Raw genomic sequence first — 13,665 nt, 5'->3', positions numbered from 1 at the left:
TTCGGTTCCAGGTGTGGGTTGCCTTCCTGGCTTGCAGTCAGCTGCCTTCTTGCCGCATCCTGATTTGGCTAAGAAATAGCTTTGGTGTCTCTTCTTATAAAGGCACTAATTCCATCATGAGGGCCTCACACTTGTGACCTCATCTAAAACTCATTATCTTCCAGTGGCCCCACCTATCATTACGTTGGGATTTAGGGCTTCAACATGTGAATTTCTAGTGGGGACACAAACTTAGTTCATAACAAAGGATACATACACACTCATACACACACAGTCTGCTGGTAGATTATAGAAAAAATATGATTTTCATAAACACAGAACTTCATAAGCAACTCATATGTAAAAGTCCTGGACTTTAAATAATCATAATTTAAAATGAATAAGAAAAGTGAGACTATTTTTAAAATTTATATATTTTAATTGGAGGGTAATTACAATATTGTGATTGTTTTTGCCATACATCAATATTAATTGGCCATAGGCACACATGTGTCCCCTCCATCCTGAGCCCTCCCCACCCTATCCCTCCAGGTTGTCACAGAGCACTGTCTTTGGGTGCTCTGTGTCATACATTGGACTCAGTGGGAGAAGGAGAAGGTGGGATGACTTGAGAGAATAGCATTGTAATATATTGTATATATTGTATATATACATTGTATAATATTGTAATAATATCATATGTAAAACAGATAACCAGTGGGAGTTTGCTATATGACAGAGGGGGCTAATTTTTTTTTAAAGAGCACATTATTGTAATCTAGTTTTCCTAAGTCACAACAGGCTGAGGGCAATAATGATCACAATAATAGTAATTACTGACAAGTTATCTTTAGCTTCCCCAGGACATAATTATGTTCCACACCCTTGGACTTTCAAATCCTTTCCTAAGTTCTGGGAGCCCCTCTGGGACACCTTCCATATACTTGTAAAAGTCACCTGTCAGCTCATATTTAGGGGTGATAATAATTCACATCTCATGGGATTATTTGGATTATAGGAGTTAGGTTGTGTGAAAGCGTAGGAAACAATAAAATTCAACACATACAAAAAGTTGGGTGGTACAGAATGGGCTAACTCTTGTACACAAGATGCCACTCTGCCCACGTATACCCTGCCCCGTGTGTGAGTATGTGTCTATGCCAAGTCGCTTCAGTCCTATCTGACTCTTTGCAACCCTAGAGACTGTAGCCCGCCAGGCTCCTCTGTCCATTTGATTCTCCAGGCAAGAATACTGGAGTGGGTTGCCATGGCCTCCTCCAGAGATTCTTCCTGACCCAGTGAGCAAGTTTTGTTTTGTTTTGTTTTTTAACCACTAGCACCATCTGGGAAGTTCCACCCTGCCCTGCTGTACTCACTAAGTTGCTAATTCCATCAGCAGCTGACCCTCAGCTCTCTTCCCTAGCTGGAAGTTGCCCTTGGAGAGCCTCACCCAAGGTCACATCCCCTTGGTGTAACAATGACAGGTGTATGTAAGACATTGGGCAGGAGGGTATAAATGCTTGAACTCCTCATCCCCACTCGGGAGAACCTTTAAGGCATCACCCCAGTTCTAGGTCTTAGCCCTGAATTTGGCTGAATCTTGTGTTGTGACTGTAAGAGCCCATCTTCTTTTTCCTTCTTCTCATCCAACTTTCTTCCTTCCATCCAAGGGTATTAATTCTAATAGCACATACTAACATGCTTTCTTCATTCATCTTTGTCTCAGAATCTGCTTTCAGGGGAACCCAGTGACATTTCCCAATCAGCCAAAGAGGGAGCAAACTTTTTAGATGTAATTTTCCCTTTCCTTGATCTTTAGTATAATATTTCGTGCATGTGGGGATGCAAGAGAATGGTATAATTCATTTATTCATTTCTTAAGTGTGCATTCACTTACCAAGCACTATTACATCCTCTAGACAAAGAGATCACATGACCCCAAGGATAAGTTTCTGATCAGTTTAGGAAGAAAAGACAAGGGAAAACATTCAGATGTTAGAGAAAATCAGCCTCATGATAAGTTGCAAGCTGATGATATTAAGTGCTCTGAGCATTTAAGAGGAGGCAGCAATAGTGTGACCTGGAATGGTTTGTGAAAATTTTGAATTAGAGACTCAGAATTTTGGAGCTTGACATGATCTTAGAAATTTTCCAGCATCAGACCTGTGTTAGAAGGTGAGGTAATTGAGTCCCAGAAAGACCAAATGACTTTCTCCAAAATCACAAAGCTAAAGTAATAGCTGAACCTTGAAGGAAGGAAGATTAAGATAGTAGATAAATCACCCCAGGTTTTCATGGACTCCCCAGTCTTCTTCAGAATAAATGTTGACTGTTAGGCTGTCCACACTCTGCAGAGGTCTTATCTTCATCTTGTCCGCAGGTGTCAGCTCTTGGGGACCATTTCCAATATACGCTCAGCACTCTGGGGTCTGCACAGTACCCCAGGAATGGGTCTGAGGGTCCTGGTTGCTTTTCCATCCACCTCCCATACTTGCCATGGCTGGGGCATCCTGCCCGTGAACCTGCCACCTGATCCTCAGTTTCCAGGTCCTGGGCTCAGCTGAAGCTGCTCTGAAGCAAAAACCACAAATCACCTCTTAACATGATCTTGATGTTATTTGAAACTTTACATTATAGCTCCCCTCTTCTGCACTCTTTCCTTGCTTTGGTATGGCATGATTTAAGTATCTCTAACAGCTCCATGATATGGTTTACAATGGTAGTATTTCAGACTGACTTTTCATCAGAAGCTTAGAAGGTGATTCACAATGATAGTGACCATTCCCTTCTGGCTGAGATTCAAAGATATCAGACAAGGGCCACGGAGGAGGATCTGTGTGTCTCTCTATTGACCAAGAGCCCTGACCAATCTTGCAGAATGAAGTGCAGTGGGAAAAGCTGAGAAATTCAGTAGAGTACTTGAAAGACACTCAGCCAGACTTCAGTGGTGCTACACTGGAAGCAATTAGAATTTTTTCGACAGTTGGTGATTTGCCAGTAGTTGGTAAATGCACTAGCTTCAGCTACCAAGGCTAAATCTTAGTGTAGAAAGGCACGCGATATTTTTTAAATTTAAAAAAATCATCTAAGTAGTCATTTATTAATTTATCCTGCACCTTATTTTCAGGTCCTAATTTACAAAGTAAAACAGCAATTCCACAAAGCTGAAATTAGAGGAAAAAACTATTCCTACAACCCTATCATTATAACAATACAATTTTTGTATAATCCCTTCTAAGCTTTTTACATTTTCATGTGGACAATAATAAAGACATGATATTTATTTCCTTCAGCCATTTTGTGCATTTTCTATCTTTATCTTCCATTGGGTGACTATGCTGTAACTAACTTAATCTTTCACTCAGAACTGATGCACTCATTCTCCTGTTTTTGAGCATTTATTGTATTTTTACTTTTCATAATTATAAATAATGTTGTAATGAACATCCTCATTATACAGCCTTTCCCACACATTGCATTTATTTCTTCGGGAGTAATTCCTCAAAGTGGAATTTCTGGTTTAAAAAGTACAAATCTCCTAAAACATACATGGACTCCAAAAGGGATCCACCAATTTACAATTCCTTTGAATATTACTGTAGTAGGTAATTATTAATAACCCTATTACCAAAAATATGTTCCATATTTATTTTATAATCCTAAGCCAGTTCTGTTTAAGGAAATGTTGATTAAAGAAGAAATATTTCCAGAAAATTTTCCATTGGACGGGATGACAATTTTTGCTTCAAGGCATATTTTAAATATTACAAGGCAGTCATCCTAGCTCCAATTTAACACTTAAAGAAAATAAGGAATGTATATTTTTCAAGGGATTTTATAGCATGTACTGAAAAGATCATATTTTTTGTTTAGTCTGTGGTATACACAGATTTTCCTCAACTGCATTAGAATAATAAACATATCAATTTAAAATATTTGCTGAAAATTTGTTCTGTATAAGGCATTAGTGGGTTAGGGAGTAGTAAAGAACAGTGCATTTCTACTCTCTGACAATAGAAAATTATCATATTGCTATTACAATTAGGGAGGTTATTTCTTTCCTTTAAGTGGTTTGAATAAAATTCTTAATTTTCTAGCATGCTTATATGGAAACAGTTGTGCCATCCTTAAAGAATTTCTGTGTGAGTTGATTCTGTTCAAGTTGCTTGAGTTGTACTTCTCAGGAATACTCATCAGAGAACTTCTAATTTTCATGGTGTGCTGACAAAGCTGTGCTGGCCATTGATCTCTCCTTGTTTCCATAACTGCTTTTCTTGTTAAACTTGCTAAATGGAATCTAGTGACTAGAAGACAAAGATATCAAAGCAATTACACCAAGGGAATCATGATATAAACCAGACTCAGGTTTTTTTTAAGATTTTTTTTCATTGTCTGACACATGTACTTTTTAAAATTAAACTTTTTATTTTGTATTGGAATATAGCTGATTAACAATGCAGTGATAGTTTTAGGTGGATAGTTTTAGTTCAGCCATACTTATACATGTATTCATTCTCCAAACTCCCCTTCCATCCAGGCTGCCACATAACATTGAGCAGAGTTTCCTTTGCTATACAGTAGGTTCTTGTTGGTTATGAATATTTCTTTTCTTGATGTGGACCATTTTTAAAGTCTTTATTGGGTTTGTTACAATATTGCTTCTGTTTTATGTTTTGGGTTTTTTTGGCTCCGAGGCGTGTGGGATCCTTAGCTCCCTGACCAGGGATTGAACGTGCACCCCCTGCGTTGGAAGGGGAATTCTTATCCAATGGACCACCAGGGAAGTTTCCAGACTCAATTTTAACCAATTAATTTTCTACTCACTTTTAACTCGTTTTTCTATATTCCAGATAATAAACTAGGAAAAGAATCTTTACAGGAAAGAGAGTTTTGAAGTACCCTCCAAACTTTTGGTGTCAAGGATTAGGAACAGTGAATTAAATTACCTAGATCTCATGTCTAGGTTTTCCCCCAAATAAAAATCACAGAGGGCCCCCTAAACCAGATGCTGAAATATGTTCACCTGTTGAAGCTCGGAATTGTCTTTAACAGGATCTGGAAAACATCCACATGTCCCTTTACCTATATTATGTGGTATTAACATCCCCCCGAGCAAATTCACCTTAGTGTTTTAATTTAGATCATGTAACATTGTGCATGAATATTACTTCCTATGAATTAGTAATTAAAATTTTCTTCTAAAATGTATACTATTGTGACTTTTAATATTCTTCTTTCTGAAGAGAGAAAAATGTAAATCAGATGAGGAGCAGTTACAATGCAACATTCAGCTACTGGCTGGGAGAGGATTGAAGAGGGAAATGAAAAAAAAATGTACCAAGACTTCTAGCCCTTAGATTTAATTAAAAGCTGCTCTTTTTGTTTGCCTTTTTGGCGTGGCTGCAGATTAATATTTTTTTTCATTTTTGTATAAAATTAAAAATGCCCATTGTTGCTTTTTAGTAGATAGAAAAAAATTTAAATCGGTTTCTGAAATAATCCTTCAAACCAATAACCAGTCATTTTGAAAAAAGAAAAAGTAAAACCAACCTAAAGCAACGTGACTTAAAAATTCCTAAAAAGCTTTCATTTGACTTTTAATTATTGAAAATATCTCTAGTGATTTACTCTTAGCTTTTTACAAAGAGCCAATTTATTTACTAGTAGGAAAGGTTTGGATTGTCTCAATGTAGCATTTCTTATTCACACTTATAGTTAAAATGCCAGTTTTCTTAATCTTGTTTTCATGACCATCTATTTCCACCTAAAATGAAGCTCATTGTACTTTGATTCAGTCAATTATTGTGTTTGTTGTGGTAGTTGTTGAACTCTTTCCTGCTGGATACACACCACAATAGGGGCCAGGAAAGAAGAATTAAATAAGTATTTGCCATAGGGAACTCATATCTAGTGGCAAAACTGGCAATAGACAATATTCCTATGACATTTAGCTTAAGGGAGATATACTAAGGGAATTTTATTAATAAAACTATACTAGCAGAAACAATAAGAAATTACATCATATTTATAAAATGATTTATAGAGATTATCTCCTTCAAATTTCTCAGTTTACAGATAAGGACAATTGAATGGGACTTCCCTGGTGATCCAGTGGTTGAGACTCTGAGCTACCAATGTAGGGGCACAAGTTTGATCCCTGGTCAGGGAACTAGAGCTTGCTTGCTGCAACTAAGATCCCACAAGCTCCAACTAAGACCTGGAACAGTCAAATAAATAAAAAGCAAACAAATAAAAAGCAAATAAGGACATTGAAGCTCAGACCTCACAGAGAGGGAGAGCTGAACTGGTAGAAGATCCAAATTTTCATACCTTCTAATCTCTTGTTAAAACATCACAAAGGGGCTAATTTGACCATTGTCTATGGATGCAGACTTAACTTTCTATTATCTGTAGAAATTCTAAATTGGAAATCGAACAACACATGGATGTAAAGTTTTTGTTTTTAAGTGTAGATTTTTACTATTAATCAGGTATGGTGAGACCAGCAGTTCAGGAGATGACTGGCACTGAAAAGATAGTTTGTTAGTTTCTCTAAAGAGAGAGCACAGCACAGCACACAAGGCCCCATGAAGAAGCACCAGGGTTGAACAGCAGGCTGAGGAAGCAAGAGGAAAGCTTGGGCAAGAGCCTTTACTGTGGTCTCCAGGGGAAAAAATGAGCAAGGCAGGATAAGAAGGCTTAAGATTGGCTATTTGGAATAATTTCATCATCCCTGGGTGTAGGGACTCTTTTGAACTGTCTGATACCTGGCCCTGAGATGATTAAGACAGAAGAAATATTGATCTGCAATGTAAAAGCCTGGCAGAGGAGGTGTGTATGTGGGGGGGTGGGGTGGGGTGGGGAGGTGGGATTGGTTGGTCTGTACATGTAAGTTGTGCTTATAGGAGGTTCTTTTGCTTTTGAAAGTAATTAACTGGCCCTGGGAAGGGCAGTCTTCCCCTGGTTAGCAAGGCCCCAGATGCCAGAGAATCAAGAATACAGAAAATATAGTTAACACAATCTTTCTATCAAGAAACATGCATTTTGTTCTCTGGGATATGGGGCTGCTCTTTAAGACAGACAGTCAGATTATCAAGACTACAACTGCCTATGATGAAGTTCTTAGTTTGGTTTGTTTTTGCTTAAGCCAGAGCATCGTTATACAATCTTGTCTCTCTTTAGTCAAGATGCTAAATATTCCTGGAGCTGTATATCATTTGAACTTTGGCAATAACTTGAGCTCTCCAAATAAAAGTGATAATATAAACCTCCAAAATACATTTATTTCTATGACTAGTAATTACATCCCCACACTTAGAAGGATAGATTTGTTAATCTAGTTTAGGAAAAATAGCATACTGAGTGGGAAAAAACCTTTAAGTAGACTACATATTACAACAGGTTATACTTAAAAAGTACACCAGTAAGTTCATATTTTGAAATTTGGAAAAATTTTTGTTATAAAAACAGTTCCAGGACTCCCCTGGCAATCCAGTGGTTAAGACATCACCTTCCAATGCAGGGGGTACAGACCTGATCCTTGGTCAGAGAGCTAAGATCCTAACATGATTCATGGCTAAAAAGCAAAACATAAAACAGAATCAATATTGTAATTCAATAAGACTTTAAAAGTGGTCCACGTTAAAAAAAAAAACTTAAACAAACAACAGTTCCAACAAATGAATGGTAGGGCCTCAGTTAGCCACCTTTTTCATATTTAAAACAAACATAGTTAAACTTTGGAGAAGGCAATGGCACCCCACTCCAGTACTCTTGCCTGGAAAATCCCATGGGAGGAGGAGCCTGGTAGGCTGCAGTCCATGGGGTCGCTAAGAGTCAGACACGACTGAGAGACTTCACTTTCACTTTCCACTTACATGCATTGGAGAAGGAAATGGCAACCCACTCCAGTGTTCTTGCCTGGAGAATCCCAGGGATGGGGAAGCCTGGTGGGCTGCCATCTATGGGGTCGCATAGAGTCAGACACAACTGAAGTGACTTAGCTTAGCTAGTTAAACTTTGAATTCTGGGGCTCAAGAATTTAACTACTTAAAATATTGAGAGGAGGAATGTTTGTTGTATGGGAGAAGAGAAAGATGGATGTATTTGTGGAAAGCATACCTATCTGTGAAACAGACATCATTAGGTTTTCAAGCTGGTTTTAGAAAAGGCAGAGGAACCAGAGATCAAATTGCCAACATCTGCTGGATCATCGAAAAAGCAAGAGAGTTCCAGAAAAACATCTATTTCTGCTTTGTTGACTATGCCAAAGCCTTTGACTGTGTGGATCACAATAAACTGTGGAAAATTCTGAAAGAGATGGGAATACCAGACCACCTGATCTGCCTCTTGAGAAATTTGTATGCAGGTCAGAAAGCAACAGTTAGAACTGGACATGTAACAACAGACTGGTTCCAAATAGGAAAAGGAGTTCGTCAAGGCTGTATATTGTCACCCTGCTTATTTAACTTCTATGCAGAGTACATCATGAGAAACGATGGGCTGGAAGAAGCACAAGCTGGAATCAAGATTTCAGGGAGAAATATCAATAACCTCAGATATGCAGATGACACCACCCTTATGGCAGAAAGTGAAGAGGAACTAAAAAGCCTCTTGATGAAAGTGAAAGTGGAGAGTGAAAAAGTTGGCTTAAAGCTCAACATTCAGAAAACGAAGATCATGGCATCCGGTCCCATCACTTCATGGGAAATAGATGGGGAAACAGTGGAAACAGTGTCAGACTTTATTTTGGGGGGCTCCAAAATCACTGCAGATGGTGACTGCAGCCATGAAATTAAAAGACGCTTACTCCTTGGAAGGAAGGTTATGACCAACCTAGATAGCATACTGAAAAGCAGAGACATTACTTTGCCAACAAAGGTTCATCTAGTCAAGGCTATGGTTTTTCCTGTGGTCATGTATGGATGTGAGAGTGGGACTGTGAAGAAGGCTGAGAGCCGAAGAATTGATGCTTTTGAACTGTGGTGTTGGAGAAGACTCTTGAGAGTCCCTTGGACTGCAAGGAGATCCAACCAGTCCATTCTGAAGAAGATCAGCCCTGGGTGTTCTTTGGAAGGAATGATGCTAAAGCTGAAACTCCAGTACTTTGGCCACCTCATGCGAAGAGTTGACTCATTGGAAAAGACTCTGATGCTGGGAGGGATTGGGGGCAGGAGGAGAAGGGGATGACAGAGGATGAGATGGCTGGATGGCATCACTGACTTGATGGACGTGAGTCTGAGTGAACTCCAGGAGTTGGTGATGGACAGGGAGGCCTGGCGTGCTGCAATTCATGGGGTCGCAAAGAGTCGGACATGACTGAGCGACTGAACTGAACTGAACTGAAGAGAGCCTAATTTTTCCATTATTGTTTCCATGGTGCCTGTGTGCTAATTTGCTTCAGTAGTATCTAAGTCTTTGCAACCCCTGGACTCTACCCCACCAGGCTCCTCTGTCCATGGGATTCTCCAGGCAAGAATACTGGAGTGAGTTGACATTTTCTTCTCCAGGGGAACTTCCCAATCCAGGGATAGAACTCGGGTCTCCCACATTGCAGGCAGATTGTTTACTATCTGAGCCACCAGGGAAGTTTCCTCAGTAGAGACAAAGGATTTTCAAGGAGGGGCTAAGAGCAGGGGGACAGCTGTTATTTTTAAAGGAGGATGGTTATGGTAAAAGGAATACCTTAGAGCTGTGGGAACAATAAACTTAATGTGTCTTAACAATTACGTCATATGAGGACTACATTAACCAGTGGCAGCCTGTATACAGGGAAAAGGAGAAGACAACTCAGTGTGGAAACTGTAGTACAGATTGGGTTGTTTAGGTAGCAACGCAATATCAAATCCATCTTCCAAGTTTGCTAGAGATAATCCATAGGCAGCTGAGGCACCCAAACATTCTCAGCAGCTCTCTGGAGTCATTAGTCTGAAATTCAGCAATGAAGAAACTCTTTATTTGGCAGGGAGGGCATCTTAGTTCCCTACCAGGCTAAACTCACATCCCTTGCATTGGAAACATGGATTCTTAACCACTGGACCTCTAGAGAAGTCACCAGCACTGAAGAAATTCTGCTTAGAAAGATCCCTATGCCAATGTTGTTTTTCTCCTTCACCATGAGGGTACTAGTCATTTGCTGCTTGTTATTGTGAACTAGATGGCCTCATCTAGTTTTTTTCTTTCAAAAAAGGCAGGCTTGGAAACTAGTTTACAGATCATTTATGTGTGGGCTACCATTTGTTACAGAGACGAGAAAGTCACTGAAAAAGTCCTTGCTTTTTGTAATTTTCATTTTCTTGATTTCATATGAGGTCAAGTAGTTAAAAAGCTAATAAAATAGTGCAGAGTGAGAGAGCTCTTGGCTTACACTTGCTCCTTAAAATGAAAAAACATTGTATACAAGTTCATCAAATAACTCATTAACCTGACGGTTATTAGTCTTCCTCTCTTCTCAGTAGTTACTTACACTTTTCCTTTTACCTACATCCTTATAAACACCCTGTAGTGAAGACACAAAGAACAAACACAACAACAACAAAACCCACATAAAACCAAGGGGAAAAACACACCTTTGCATTCTGAAACATAAGAATTCTACCTAATTTAAAATTTCTGCCAATAATTTCACCAGAAGAATGTGCCAAATAAGTGAATATTTTTAGTTCCATGAGCTAAACAGCAGATACAGATCTGTGATTGGAGCTAAACAATCTGTTAGCTAAATATTTTAAAATCATGAATACCGTTTCCTCCTAATACACAGCATTAAATCCTTTTCTGAGCTGAGAATAATTCTATCAGTAAATTCTGTTGTTTTTTTGTGGATAGTTCACTAGTTTGTTGAAAAGGATGCTAACCTTTTCAACTAGCCAGTGGATACCATGGTGGGTAATTCCTGTTTCTGTAGACTTCAGTTGACAGCTAGTTTACAATAGCCTGTCGTTTTGACCTGAGTCTTGAATTTTATCATCTGTATCATGGTTCTTGTCAAAGAATTGCATTTTTAAAGGAAGCCATTTATAGCTCCAAAACAATATTAATTCCTTCTCCTCATCATTGTCATTCTCTATCTGATGAGAAAAGATCTGAGAGATGCTTCCTTAATTTGGCATGGTATCATTCTAAAATCTTAAATAATGTTGTCATACAAATTGATATTGTAGTCTATTGAGTAACTCAATACTTTTTTTGTATTTGTTTGACAAAATGAGTCATTGATTAAATACTGTGATTCAGTTATTTCTGAAAAATAAGAAAACTGACTTTCTTCTCTAGGTTTGTTTAATAAGAGTCATTTAAATTGCAAAAGAGCTACCCTCAAGAGACTCCTGCCAGTTCTTTCTATTTTAATGAGAGCATGAAATAATATTAAAGAAAACTAGGACAAATTGTGGGAAATTTTCTACCAAATCATAGAATTATCAAATGCTATCTTAGTCTGCTTGGTCTGCTATAACAAAATGTGATAGACTGGGTGTTTCATAAACAATAGAAATGTATTTCTCACAATTCTGGTTACTAGAGTCCAAGATCAAGGCACAAGCAGATGTGGTGTCTGGTACCCGCTTCCTGGTTCATGATGGGAGAGGATGAGGGAACTCTCTGGAATCTTTTGTAAGGGCACTAATCCTTACATAAGAGCTCCACCTTTGTGACCTAATCACCTTTCAAAATTCCCATCTTCAAATACCATCACACTGAGGATTAGGTTTCAATATATGAATTCTGGGGGGAGTGGGGACACAAACTTCCAGTCCATAGCAAATACAAAATAAGACATTATGTAAATTGTATTGTCAATCAATCTTTTCTTCAACGCTATCTACAGACTTTCAATTCATTTAAAATTACTTTTTAAGCTCTCAGTCATGGAGACAAAGGTATATTTTACTGGGATCTTTGGCCTCAAGAAGTTTGTAATTTGGTGTTTTGTTTTACTGCGGGGTGTGAATGTGTGTGTGTGTAGCTCCACAAACTCCTACTTTGAAGTTGATTCTATTATCTATTACGGCCTGGTGGCTTGATCTGACTTTTGTGATTTGTAGTACAGATCTGTGGTCTTAGAGATGGAGACCATGCTATAATATGAGCATTCCTGTTCACCTTCTGTACCGTGCATTCATTTCATACTCAATTCATATAAAACACTGTAAATGCAACCATTTTTAGACTCACTCTTTTTTGTATTTCTGCCTCTCAGATTCAATATGTGCTTAAAATTGCCTTGTCCAAAGAACGCAAGTGGCTGAGGTTAAGCATTCAGGTGGCAGAAATAAACCCACATACTTATGGTCAATCTATGACAAAGAAGTTAAGAATATACAATGGAGAAAGACAGTCTCTTCAATAAGTGGTACTGAGAAAACTGGATAGCCACATATAAAAGAACAAAACTGAAAGATTTTCTCACACCATAAACAGAAATGAACTCCAAATGGATTAAAGACGTAATGTAATACTGAGTACTATAAAACTCCTAGAAGAAAATATAGGCTGAGCACTCTGATGTGTATCACAGCAATATCTTTTTGGATCCATCTCTTAGACTAATGGGGCTACCCTGGTGGTTCAGTGATAAAGAATTAGTCTGCCAATGCAGCAGATGCGAGTTTGACCCCTGGGTCAGGAAGATACCCTGGAGAAAGAAATGGCAACTCACTTCAGTATTCTTGCCTGAAAATCCCGTGGACAGAGGGGCCTGGAGGGCTACAGTCCCTGGGGTCCAAAAGAATCAGATATGACTTAGTGACTACAGCAACAGCCACCTGCTGCTGCTGCTGCTAAGTCGCTTCAGTCGTGTCCGACTCCGTGCGACCCCATAGACGGCAGCCCACCAGGCTCCCCGTCCCTGGGATTCTCCAGGCAAGAACACTGGAGTGGGTTGCCATTTCCTTCTCCAATGCATGAAAGTGAAAAGTGAAAGTGAAGTCGCTCAGTCGTGCCCAACTCTCAGCAACCCCATGGACTGGAGCCTACTAGGCTCCTCCGTCCATGGGATTTTCCAGGCAAGAGTACTGGAGTGGGGGTGCCATGGCCTTCTCCGAACAACCACCTAGACTAATGGAAATAAAAACAAAAATAAACATGTTGGACTTAATTAAACTTAAAAGCTTTCACACAGGAAAGGAAACTGTAAACAAAACAAAAAGACAACCTACATAATGGAAGAAAATATTTGTGGATGATGTGATAGACAAGGAATTAATATCTAAATAATACAAACAGCTTATATAGCTTAATATTAAAAAAAAAAAAAACCCAACCACTCAATCAAAAAATGAGCAGAAGGTCAAAATAGACATTTATCCAAAGATGGCCAAAAGGCCCATGTAAAGATTCTCAACACTGCTAATTATTAGAGAAATGTGAATCAATACTACCTCACAATAGTCACACTGGCCACCATCAAGAAGTTTACGAATAATAGCCTTGGAGAGGGTGTAGAGAAATAGTACTCCTCCTACACTGTATGTGGGGATGTAAATTGATACATGGAGAACAGTACGGAAGTTTCTTTAAAAACTGAAAATGGAGCTACTGCATGATCCTGCAATCCCACTCCTGGGCGTGTATCCAGAGACCATAATTTGAAAAGATACATGCACCACAGTGTTCACCGCAGCACTATTTACAATAGCCAGGACACGAAAGCAACCTAAGTGCCCACTGATGCTGAATGCATGAAAT

General features: G+C 38.8%; 1 long non-coding RNA gene across 1 annotated transcript; it reads right to left on the bottom strand.

Annotated features, from left to right (window-relative positions):
• Positions 1 to 703: 703 nt before the first annotated feature.
• LOC133259701 (uncharacterized) lies at positions 704 to 11,795 on the bottom strand. Its single transcript, XR_009740488.1, has 3 exons — positions 11,486 to 11,795; positions 7,513 to 7,555; positions 704 to 4,283 (listed from the first exon to the last, which is right to left on the bottom strand). It is a non-coding gene; the product is annotated as an uncharacterized LOC133259701 (long non-coding RNA).
• Positions 11,796 to 13,665: the final 1,870 nt, after the last annotated feature.

The sequence above is a fragment of the Bos javanicus genome, chromosome 2 (assembly GCF_032452875.1).
Source record: "Bos javanicus breed banteng chromosome 2, ARS-OSU_banteng_1.0, whole genome shotgun sequence".
In the NCBI taxonomy this organism is placed as follows: domain Eukaryota; kingdom Metazoa; phylum Chordata; class Mammalia; order Artiodactyla; family Bovidae; genus Bos; species Bos javanicus.
The sequence above is the reverse complement of the archived record's forward strand: the minus strand, read 5'-3'. Positions and strand labels throughout refer to the sequence as shown.